Genomic DNA, 12,860 nt, shown 5'->3' with positions numbered 1-12,860 from the left:
ATTATGTTGATCAGTTTGTGGATATTAGGTTGAAATTAGATAATAAAGTTATAGATTTACCCGTTTTAAGGGATTGTTCAGGCGCCGTTAATTCACTGGATATGTCGCCCTGAAGCAGGATGTTTAAATTTTGGATCATATATTGTACTGATAGGAAGTATTTTATCGATACAATTATGAGTTTATTTGATTAAAATATCTAACGTAGTGTCTAGTCACCAAACGAATTAGTAGATCAGCCGTGAACAATGGCAGTAATTTGTATAATAACAAAGGATAAGCCAAATATAGCAGAATGACTCATCGGCTAGCGGGAGGTTGTGTCTAATTATCAAAAGCGAAAGAAATATGAAAGATCCGAGTTTGTAGGACTTGTTGACAATCAATGTCAACAATTTTTTCGTTTGGTCCATAGAATGTTTTGAGTGGGCTGTATTTCGACACACGACAAAATTGATAACGTAAATAAATCTTATATATTTGTTTCAAGAAATTATAGCTTGTTTGTGAGCGGTATCTTTAGACAGGTTGTTGAAAACTGGATGTTAATTCGGATTTTATATTTTCAATAACTTCGCATGAGTATTTTAGTCAAATCTAGCACGAATCGAACAGGTGAAAACAATCTATACGGCGTTCGTGCTGAGGTGGTATGGTGATAGGTGCGTAATGAACTACTCTTGGTGTTTTTAACGAACAATAGTTTATTTAGAACTAATCAACAATCAGAGTTAACAATTAACAATTAACAATTACACTTAACAGACAATTGGTAACAACTAACAAATAACGATAGACACCGAGAGATCATTCGACGCGTTGCTATGCAAATAATACCGAGGAGTTACACATTTAATGGCGTAAGACAGACTGCCTGTGCTTTTGTTTCGGATCGCGCAGATTCTTCCCTTCGTGGCCCATCGATATCGTAGCCCAGTGCTGGCACGTGTATGCTCTTCCGAGAATTCGGCGGAAAGAGTGTGAAGATATCGATGGTACATTGGGCACGTCGGTGTTGCGCTTTGGCGGCGTCGCGCTTTGCATCCGGAGCCGTTGAAAAGTTCCGTGGCCCGTGCCGCCACAGTGCTTGGCAGGCTTTTATTTTGTTTACCTAGTGGATCGGTATGATAGAGTTCGAGACATGTGGAAAGTACGGCTTCCAGGCAAGCAGGGGCTGATTCAGCGCATTAAAATAAGAAGAAAATTTCGTATAAACGTTTTCGAGTAGACGCTTGCTTTGTGTCACAGTACTTTCTTACCTATCTTTAGAGAAATTACTCGAATCGACCAGTTCCAGTTTCTACGGAAACGCGAATGCGTCGCGTCATAGATCGTCCATCTTGTTCGAACAGCTTACACGAATTTGTCGAAAATTTTGATCGTCACGTCAACTAACGTTTTATAAGAGATTTTAAACGCCCCCGTATTTAATAATCGAACGGATTCGGATCCGAAGAGCGTATTGGTCCGGAAATAAGGCCAGCACGATTTATCTATTTTCCAAGAAATCGTTCATCTGTGTAATGTTTAGCATCGCAAAATAAGCTATAAGCGGAACGTATGGTCATATTAGGCATATTATGTTATATAAAATTTTCTTCTTATTTCAGTATTCAGAATCAACCTCTGCCATATTTTCCACGTGTTCTGATTCACCTTGTATAATATATAAGAATGATAATTGCAAATATATTTGTATAATAACTCTATGATAAGCGCTTAATAATACATACAGTGAACTTGTAGAGAGTAACGTTTGCTGACTGTCGGAGGCACATTGTTGCTGTCTATGCAAAGACAAGTGCCCATTTCTTGTCGAAGAACTCCAGTCAATTCTAGCGTTTCACCCACATAAGTTTTCAACGCTGAAACATGAAAATATATAGTCGTTATTTTTTAGCTTTGCCTCTATTTGATCTTCATCTTATCTGCTTACGCGCTTAATAATAGAACTAGGTTTGGTCTACGTAAAAAGTAACTTCTTTTTATTAATACTCATATTTATTAAGATTTAATAAGATACAATTTATTAAGATACATGTAACGAAAGGCAGGAAGTAGTAACATTTTACGTGAATTTGCATGGATCGAATATGCTGATGTGCTTACGAATAAGAGAGTATTGATCGATAATTATTAAATCCAATTGTTTGTGACATGGGAATAAGCAAAAGTCATTTTTAAGTTTAAAGATCTTTAGTTTAGTATTGAAATGTGTTTAATGTATTTTAGCAAAAGTAGATAAAATAGGAATATTAAAAACATTAAAAACTTAATATCTAGTTCTTGTATTGTCCAAAGTTGTGTTTTGAAGACAAAATTTGTCAAAAATGATGCATATACAAATGCTATCTGTGGTCATTAATATATTTTTTCGTTATCGACAGAACATTTTCCCTTGATTTTATTGACATATTGGATTAATCACTTCTTTAAGTTACTCGTTGTTGAAACAACATCAAAATCGTATATTGTTTCGTGCTAAAAAATCTACTAAATCCATTGACAGTGAAACGATATTTCGTATACGGTTCTTACAAGAATTATTATTATTTAAGACTTAGGAAAACGTATATAAGGTAGCCACGCACACTGTGCGTATTTCTGGCGCGCGTTTCCGTTCAGTGACAGTACTTCGGCGGACTGGATTGCCGAAGCGAAAGGGTTAAAAAAATACGATAAAATCACATGTAGCTCTCTATTTGTCTAGTCGCTTTTGTAGCAATATCACTATGTCCTCTGACATACTTGAGGTTTCTTACAATTCACAAATTAAATGAACAACTGTGCAAGCGAAATCGCTGCTGTAGAATCCCCGCTTCTGTAGAATCAGTCGTATGGATTTCAAAATTTAGTGTGTCGCCGGGATTAGCGTTATCCAAAGTACGCCACAGGAATAGAACATAAAGATATTTCTCAAATTTGTTACTGCTGGTATGATATTGCTGAAATACAAGGCTGCAGTTTCTTAATGTCGTCAAAACATTCAGTTCTTTTTTGGTCAGTCACTTTTCGCGTGTGTCACGACCGGCATACTTCAAATCCGACGGACTGACGATAGAGATAAAGATGTGGCGGCACTCGGCGACAATGTATATCGCTGAAGTGCCTAATGAACCATCAACATCCCAACGGTCCTTCCATCGAAGGTTCTAGAAGAAAGAGCACGTGGCAACGATCGCGGACGCCTAGCAAATGCATGGACGGTGGGGATGGTGAGGGATGACAAAAGAAAGTAATCGGATCCGATCGAAAGTAAAATCATAAGAGTCAGTCTTAGAAAGTCACGCCTAGAGTTCGGAAGTAGATTGTAAAGTGTATTGATGTTAGAAAAAAAATAAAGTTTTCTTTTTTTTATTTTTTACCTCAAATTCCTTTTTTATTTTGTTATTTTACGTGACACGTGCTTTGTATTGCTCTGTCGAATTTGAAAGTTTCTATTACGATAGCGGATGGTGCGAAAGACGCAAGTTTCTAGTATTTTAGAGATGTCTGAACGTCAGCTGCGTGATTATGTAACAAAAAATGGAGATATCCACTGAAATATTTTAACACGCAAGAGATTTCATGTTAAGACAATACACGCAAAGTAAATACACACGAATATAATAGTATATCCCTTTCGATGTCATTCGATTTTTGTATCATTCATTTTTTCCCCGATATATTTGAGCGATTCGAGATAAACAGGATACACTTCTAAACAATTCCTCTCAAAAGTGGCAGGAATTAATATTTTTTCTACTGAAAACAAATAACTCTGGAAATATTGAAAATGTAAAAGAATAGGAAGCTTAAAATCCGTTCACTTGTCGATGCAATGAGCAGAACAATACATATTTGCGATAATAAGAAGAATATCTCTAATGATACTGTAGTATCGGGGAGAAGGGCCCAAGAAACGTCGAGCTAACTACAGACAATGTCGCGAGAGCAGAGGCGCTGTCGGCTCCATCAATGCATTACCGGGTCCTTCAAGTAAATAGCCTTGCCGAAAAGACCTACGTGACCCTGGCTACGAGCGTCTGCAGAACACGTGTGCGGTGGGCCTAGCAAAAGACAATAGAGTGCTACAACGGCCAGAGAGTCAGTCGAGAAGCAGAGTGCGAGTTGAGCGGATACGGAGTGTGAGTCGGCGTGCGACGATATTGTAGTCGGTCCTTTTGTTATTGAATATCACTTATTAAAATACACTAAACTTTGAACTCTACCATCATCACTTGTCCTTACTCTAAGAAACCATCAGTTACTACAATACTTTTAATACATCAAAAGGCAAATACTATAAAAAGATTCGACGCGCTCTTTGAATACAGCTACTATCAAGATGTATAAACATTAGAACACATAATTAGCCTAGATCGTGTCGAAGTAGTAAGTACGTATGTACTTTTGACGAATTTTTAAATTCAAAATTCTTTTGAAATCACGTTTAAAATACAGTTGTTCTTAGAATATGATTTAAAATATAATCTTCTTTTTACTTTTTGCGTAATTTATTACGCAAATCATTACTAAAGAAAGTTACTTTCCAGTTGTGTTACAAAGTAATCCACTTTGTATACAGGTATGTAATAAATTGCCAGAAACTTTGATGAGAACGAACTTTTTATTAAAAAAAGTGACATCTTTCATGTATGATTTCCTCTTCAATCTAATATTTGCTTGGTAGTAGTATATCAAATATTTTTGAGCTAAAAGTAAGTAATAAATATTCGGTAGGTTTATATGCGGAATGCATAAATAATTGTTATGAGTATTGAAAGTATTACATTTTTCTGTCTAAATCGTTTCGGTTCAATTTGGAAAATCTTATTCTGCGTGTGCAATTAATACCAGCAGCATGTCAACTCTAAAGTTTCATATCACGAAAAGAGTTTATGCAAAAGACGAATAAGAGTTAAGTTTGACATCGAGTAAAGAAAACCCAATTTGAAATTGATGTAACAGTGTTTTTCTAAATTATTTCTAGGTATTGTTCAATTTGTTCTTTTCTCAATATTGTTGGATTTAATTAACGCAGCGTCATATTTACGCTAATATCTGCTTGTTAAGCATAATTTTAATATATAATAACATGATCTATAACTCTTTACAATTTATATTTTATCATGGCATATGTTTTAGAATATTCTCCGGCTTCTTGTAATTTTTATTCATACCTATTCCACGTGTATCATGTTCTCTTTATTAACTTGAAACGTTTTACACGCACAGGTGTACGCGAGTACTATCAATTACACGTACATACAGAACTTCCTCAAGCTAATATTATCAACTCTAGAGCTATTAATAAATGTTCATAAAGGGGATACTTCTTCACGACATGTAGTTTAATAGTTTATTAACACATTGACTGCCACGCGTATTTTCAAAAAAATCTGCGTCAGGCCACGCGTACAGCAGTACCAAGCGTTCTCTGCTAGGTGCTCCTATCGATATTTTAGTAATGCGAATCGCTCAAGTGGTGGTCTCAAGAATGATCTTTCGTTTCGCTTGATCGCTACATTAAAACCGCTAGCTGTTGTCGAATATAACGAAGGAAAGTGTGGTATAGATTATTCCGATCAAATGGTTTCTTATGCCACCACAATTAGAAAAGGAATCAAATGGTACAGAAAACTTGGCATTCAATTCCTTCTGGGAATTTCTGTTGTAAACGCTTTGACGGTTTACAAAATTGCAACAAGGAAAAATATAAATATTGGAATATTGTTATTCTATAAATTTATTATTATGTTATTTTTATTTATTATTATATTATTTTTTTATTATTATTATATTATATTATTATTATTATTTATTATTGTATACTGTTATTTTATAAATTCAGAAAGATAGTTATATTCACTGTATATACTACGTACATATATGTATAAAATATATGATTTTTTAGGAATATCTCTCTACTTTAAACTGTTACTAGCAAAGATACTTTGCAAGTAGCATTCTTATATGTTGGATTACAAGCTATTTCAATTAGCCTTGCAGTGAATATACTGTACAATATTTGTAATTTTAGCGAATGTCGTGATATTGTTCCGTAGGAGTACCAAAACATAGTTATCTTCTATTAGCAAATAAAATTCTATTTTTGATGAAATTTAGTAAAAAATATTAAAGTATCCGAGGAACAATTTCTTTTGCCTGCAAAAGTCACTTTGAGCAGGTGAAATCGAATCTTCAAGATTTTGATTAACTTGTGATGATCCGAGATACAGTAAAACTTTGCATCGCTCTATTGAAAAATATTTGTGCGCTAGGAATAAATCTCGAGTAAATAATGAGTTTGCTATTTTAAAGATAAAACGTGTAACAGGCATTACATGTAAGAAATACAATGCGGGCAAAATAACAGCTCACTTAACATTTCTGTTAATTTCTAAATACATAGGATTTTTCACCAGATATTAGCGCTTTTATTGGAACAAACAAATGAAAATGAACAATTCCGTGTAACATATTTCGGAGCCATATTGATCTGATATGTCAAACATATACATTGATATTTCGAAAATTAAAAATTATTTTCTAGAGTTGACATGTTGTTTTTCAGGTAAGTAAAATGTTTTTTAATGTATACTATATGTTACGACCGTTCGCGGAGAGACGCGGTCGCGAGGAAAACGCGTCAGCGAGAAGCGTAAATTCTCGCTACGATTCGGTGAATCGACGCCGCGAAGTAGTCGTTCCCCTGTTTCGGTTAGGATAACAGAGGTGGTTGATTGAATATGACACAGTAGTAAGTTATATTTCACCGTTTATTCCACAACTTCTAACGAGGATAGTTACACTGGTGCGTGTGTACGAGATGAGTGAGTGACTGATCTGCGGGTGTGTATACCCGCTCGAAGGATGTTGACCGTTCGAAGGATGTGAAATCAGTCTCCTTGGGCGACGATGCTGTCTCGGAGGAAGGCTAAGGATGAGTCTAGCCCACGGGACCATCGGATTTGTTCGTGCCGATGTTATTTAGGAGAGCGAGGGATTAGCCTTCGGTTTTAATTGGTTAAACGAAGGGTCTTAACTGCCCTCGAGAGAAAGTGATTAATGGGGGTTGCCGCGTGCGTGACAAAAAAACAACTTTCCCTTGTCCTGCCGTGGTAGACAATAGTGTTTAGAAACTCCTCGGGACCTGATGTTTGTTTTGTTTAAAGGACCTTTTCTAAGAAATCTATGATTTATGGACGGTGCTTAAGGCTATTGAGGGTACGCCGTACGGAAGAGCGGACCTCTGGTGTCCGTCTGGCCCGCGGTATGTGACCTGGGCCAGGCAGAGAGTCGCGCGGCGTAACACTATATCTAATTTATTAAGTGTAATTACTAGTTATTTGCCCCACTTTTATAATTTCCTTTGTATATTATATACATTATAATCTAAAACGTATTTGTTCAACGTATTTGTCGTCCAATACCGATGATTTAGTCATAGACCGAATTTCTTTTACCTGTAAGTTCAATATTTTGGCAACTGAGACTAAATTAGAAGGTGTCCGTTTAATTTTTCTTCTACCTTTTCCCATAGAAAAATGTTTGAAAGTCCAAAACAGAAAAGAGAGAAATGGTCAGAGGAGAACATGAATGGGGCTTCGAAGCTACTCTTCAAAAATAAAATGGCCCAAAGACAGGTCACTGAAGCTTTCAATGTTTCAAAAACGACGAATGTGAAGTCTGGGCACACGTCGAATGCGCAGATCAAGAAAATATTAAGTATTTTCCATACGATATACATAATAATCAAATTTGAATAAGAATATGTATACTGACATCTAGAGGACTTTTTAAAACATTATTAACCATTTAGAGCAAAAGATCAAATAATTAAATAATTGATCGGTACTGGACGACAATTTTTCGTTTCCTACAAATTCCGACATTACTATTCTTGCACATTGTTAATTCGTCAATTCGTATTATTGAATTTCATAAAATTAATTTTCCTACTTTTATCAAGTTCCATTTGTGCATTAAAGTCACTTTGTAAATTTTCACTTTAATAGATTTATCCATTCAATAAAATAATAACTACTCTGATCTTACCTCTGAGTATAGAAATAACAACAGTTTCGATACATATATTTTTATGTACAGCATGTATAAAAAGTGTCAGGGCGTATAAGTGTCCACTAGCGTGATTTCGGAGGATCGGAGCCTCTGGATCGATTGATTCATGCAAAATTTTGTAAAAATTGACGTTTGCTGGCACCGTATGCTACTTAGCACGAGGATCAAATGGAACTTTACTGGGAAAGTATATTTGGATACCATGACGTGCAAGATATTATATATCTTGTATGTGTAGGATTTGTATACATTTTAATCAATTTACTTTTTTTAATCAATTTAATCCTCATTTTATCAATAAATCCAATTATTTTGCCATCTATCTCTATTACCGACTATCGAATTGTTCGTTGTTCCAAAAATATGTTGCGCGCAATACTGGGCACTATTAAATAAATTTTCATTTAAATAATTGTTTAAATGTTAAAAGACAGAAATAAATTATTTGCAATTTCAACAAGTTTAGATATATTATTTAAAATAATGAGATTAATTGTTATTTACAAATTTTATTTTCTATTTATTCTAAAAGAAAGCTAATAAAATCAGAATCTTTGTTTGAAAGTCTTTTTTCACGCAGTAGATAATTCTGTAATAATGTGAAACCACGCTGATTGCTCCATTCTGTTTATCACGGGCTATCCCACCTGCTAACGAAAACTTGTTGTTTTCTCGTTGATGTCACATTGCTTACTTTCTACCTGACTGCGAAATATAAACTTGTTGCGAATAATCTCGATGTAAGACTCATAGCTTATTTTGAAAAGTTGGCAAGTTGGTCCTCGCGATGAGTAGACGTTTGTAAAACTGTATCATCCAGAGTTGTAGAATTAGGGTGGTCCGGTCAAATAAGTGTATTTTTTATATACTCTGTACATATACAGGCTTTTCCAGAATAATTCCATACCGCCAGACAGGATAAGACGTCAAACAAGAAAAAAAACATTTTTCTTTTCTTCAGCTTATTTTTGCGCGTAAACTTTTTGTATTTAAAGCTAAAGTTTGAAATAGTTGTCGATACTCTGTCACACTGAACGTATTTGATTGTAAGCTAGCTCAAGCAGAAACAAAGCCTTATACAAGAAAACTTCATCCTCTTCCTTTGACTTACTTTTGCATACAGAAAAATCTGCAGTCTAAGTGTGCTATCCTGAGATTCCTTGATTATACATATCTTTTCTAAATTTTTCGTTTCTGTTAACAAAACTTCCATAAATGATAAAGTGCAGGTATTCCTAAAGGAAGAAAATGTAAAGAAACTAAAATTAACGCCCAAACACCCAAAATTTCAACATTAACCCGCCATATATATATTGTTAAATATGTAAATTCGCACGTTCGTGGGGAGACGCGATCTCGAGGAAGTGCGCCAACGGGAGTCGTAAATTCCCGTTACGATTGACTAATCGACGCCACGAATCGTTCAATCCCTTATTTTTTTTGGGATAATAAGGGTAGTTAACTTGAAGAGAACGCTGCTATTAACAGGTTATTATATATGTCGGAGATGAAAGGAAAACCGGAGCCTTCCCGTTGCAATTTTGAGGAAGCCTTCTAATGCTTTAGCCTAGATTTTATCATAACTGTAATTAAGCAATTGTCATTTGTAATTGTTTGACATTTGTGAAAGCGAAAGTGGGTTCGAGGTGACAACTGGTCGCCGAACGTAGCCACGGTCACGGGATAAACGTTTTGCCTGACGAAGGTGTGGATCGATTGTATTGTTCTCCCTAGAAATCACATAGAATTGTACTTTAGAGATGCTGATATAATGGGACACACGTTGTATTAGGAATCAATCTCCAGACAGAAACAGGTCGTCCCATATAACGTAATACGTTATACCGTCATACCATATAACGTATTACGTTATAACGTTATAACGTTATACCATATAACGTAATACGTTATATCGTCATCCCATAAAACGTAATACGTTATAACGTCATACCATTTAACCTAATACGTTATAACGGCATACCATATGATGTATTACGATATAACGTCATCCCATATAACGTAATACTTTATAACGTCATACCATATAACGTATTACGTTATAACGTTATAACATATAACGTAATGCGTTATAACGTTATAAGATATAACGTAATACGTTATAACGTCATCCCATATAGCGTAATACGTAATAACGTCATACCATATAACGTATTACGTTATAAAGTTATAGCATATAACGTTATACGTTATAACGTCATAACACACAACGTATTACGTTATAACGTTATAAAATATAACGTAATACGTTATAACGTCATACCATATAACGTAATACGTTATAAAGTTATATCATGTAAAGTAATACGTTATAACGTTATACCATATATCGTTACATATGTCACGACCGGCATACTTCAAATCCGACGGACTGACGATAGAGATAAAGATGTGGCGGCACTCGGCGACAATGTATATCGCTGAAGTGCCTAATGAACCATCAACATCCCAACGGTCCTTCCACCGAAGGTTCTAGAAGAAAGAGCACGTGGCAACGATCGCGGACGCCTAGCAAATGCATGGACGGTGGGGATGTTGAGGGATGACAAAAGAAAGTAATCGGATCCGATCGAAAGTAAAATCATAAGAGTCAGTCTTAGAAAGTCACGCCTAGAGTTCGGAAGTAGATTGTAAAGTGTATTGATGTTAGAAAAAAAAATAAAGTTTTCTTTTTTTATTTTTTACCTCAAATTCCTTTTTTATTTTGTTATTTTACGTGACACATACATCGACACTCTGTGTTACCACAGATTTTATACGAAATAGTGAAATTGGAAATTGAATACTGTATTCAGAGTTAAAATATAATGCTATATGGAAATGAAATAGCACTTCAAAGACTTGATAGATTTCGTTAATAAAATAAAGCAAAATAAATCTTTAATTCACTCACTACGAATTTATGGTATTGATTAAAATCAATGAATGTAGAGTTACTTCCGATTAAGGGTACAACTGTTATAAATTAAGAGCATAATTATATTGAATTAATGGGAAAATGTTGTTATAAATTATTGGTATAACTGTTAAGAATTAATGATGTAATTGTTTTAGATTAATGGCTTAAATGTTATAAATTAATGGCTTAGAAGGTATAAATGAATAGCTTAAATGTTATAAATTAATAGTTTAAATGTATAAAATAACAGTTTAAATGTTGTACATTATTGGCTTAGATGTTGAAAATTAATAGCTTAAATGTTATAAATTAATGGCTTAAATGTTATAAATTAATAGTTTAAATGTTATAAATTAATGGCTTAAATGTATAAAATAGTAGTTCAAATATTGTAAATTAATGGCTAAGATGTTGTAAATTAATAGCCTAAATGTTATAAATTAATAACTTAAATGTATAAAATAACAGTTCAAATGTTGTAAATTAATGGCTTAGATGTTGTAAATTAATAACTTAAATGTTATAAATTAATAGCACAAATGTTGTTGAGAATTGTGGATCTTTGAAGTCGAAATAATGTTATAAGAACACTAAATTTATACTGAGGATTAATTTTAAAATAGTAATATATTTATTTCATGGACGATTTCTTATATATTCATCGATACACACTTGCACGCGTCTCAGCACTTTCTTCTATACCCGACTGTTAACGGACTGAACAGTTTACATTCATCTGTTTTCGAGACGCCGCGCACACACATACATCCACACGCTGATATTCACATACAAGTATCTCTACTACACATTTAACCCAGTCCAACACAGAAAATTATACATATCTCAACAAATGTTATAAATTAATAGTTTAGACGTTATAAATTAATTGCTTATATGTTATATATTAATGGCTTAAATGTTATAAATTAATAGCTTAAATATTATAAATTAATTTCTCAAGTATTGTAAATTAATGGCTTAGACGTTATAAATTACTAGTTACAATGTTGTTATTTGATATTTTTTTTTATTTACCTTATATTTAAATTCTTCTTGGATGTTCACTGTCCGGAATTTCAGGCACGAAAGAGCTCACGCGCGACTTCCGCGTTCCTTATATATCTTGACAAGGTGTCGAGATGTCAATCAAACGTTAACGATCTCTTGACGTAGCAAAGGACGGGTTTTCCATTATAACAAAATCAAATTGAACAATTTCTTAATTTTTATCGTAAATTGGCGCCTTCGACGATTTAATACGCTATCCATTTTTATCATTTTAATAGTTTCTACAAACTAAGACTAAATTCACACCTCCTTGATACTAGTTTTCGACTATCAATTAGTTTGAACAAAAAGGGAAAAGAGCCTAACGGCAGTCGATGACGTTACTGTGAAATATGTTATGGTATTTAAATAATCAGCCAGATAAAATTCATATTAATCATTATATTATATTATCGATATTCGTTCATTTACTCGTGCTAATTACAAAATAAAATGTTCTCTTTTCTTGAATAACACCTACATCACCGTCTGCGATATTTAAATTTCTTATTTAATGCTTATTTAAAAGTCAGGTACCTTTTTAATTCCTCTCAAGTTAAACGAGTAAATTTACTCGTTATAGTTGTAACATAAAATGGCTATTTTCTTCAATACCACTTGCATCGCTGTACGTGATACAAATATTAACTATGTATCGAATAATATGCACCAATTGGCTGTAATCGCGGTTAGGTATTTCTTCGTTTGATCTATCAAGAGATCTATTAGGCTATTAGCGAAAGACTTATTGATTCCTCAAAGATGTATCTTAACTTAAATCTTAAAGATTAACTAAATGATTATATTTGATTAGTGTTCGACAGTGTCTATC

At 33.9% G+C, this 12,860-nt stretch overlaps 1 long non-coding RNA gene across 1 annotated transcript; it reads right to left on the bottom strand.

Moving 5' to 3' along the window:
* Positions 1-1,070: 1,070 nt before the first annotated feature.
* Positions 1,071-12,139, bottom strand: LOC117215226. The gene is made up of 3 exons (XR_004489045.1): positions 12,017-12,139; positions 1,734-1,865; positions 1,071-1,111 (listed from the first exon to the last, which is right to left on the bottom strand). It is a non-coding gene; the product is annotated as an uncharacterized LOC117215226 (long non-coding RNA).
* Between the last annotated feature and the right edge of the window lie 721 nt (positions 12,140-12,860).

This window comes from Bombus bifarius, unplaced genomic scaffold (genome assembly GCF_011952205.1).
Source record: "Bombus bifarius isolate JDL3187 unplaced genomic scaffold, Bbif_JDL3187 scf7180000009453_frag, whole genome shotgun sequence".
In the NCBI taxonomy this organism is placed as follows: domain Eukaryota; kingdom Metazoa; phylum Arthropoda; class Insecta; order Hymenoptera; family Apidae; genus Bombus; species Bombus bifarius.
Note: the sequence above shows the minus strand (reverse complement) of the source record. Positions and strands in the feature narration are given on the sequence as shown.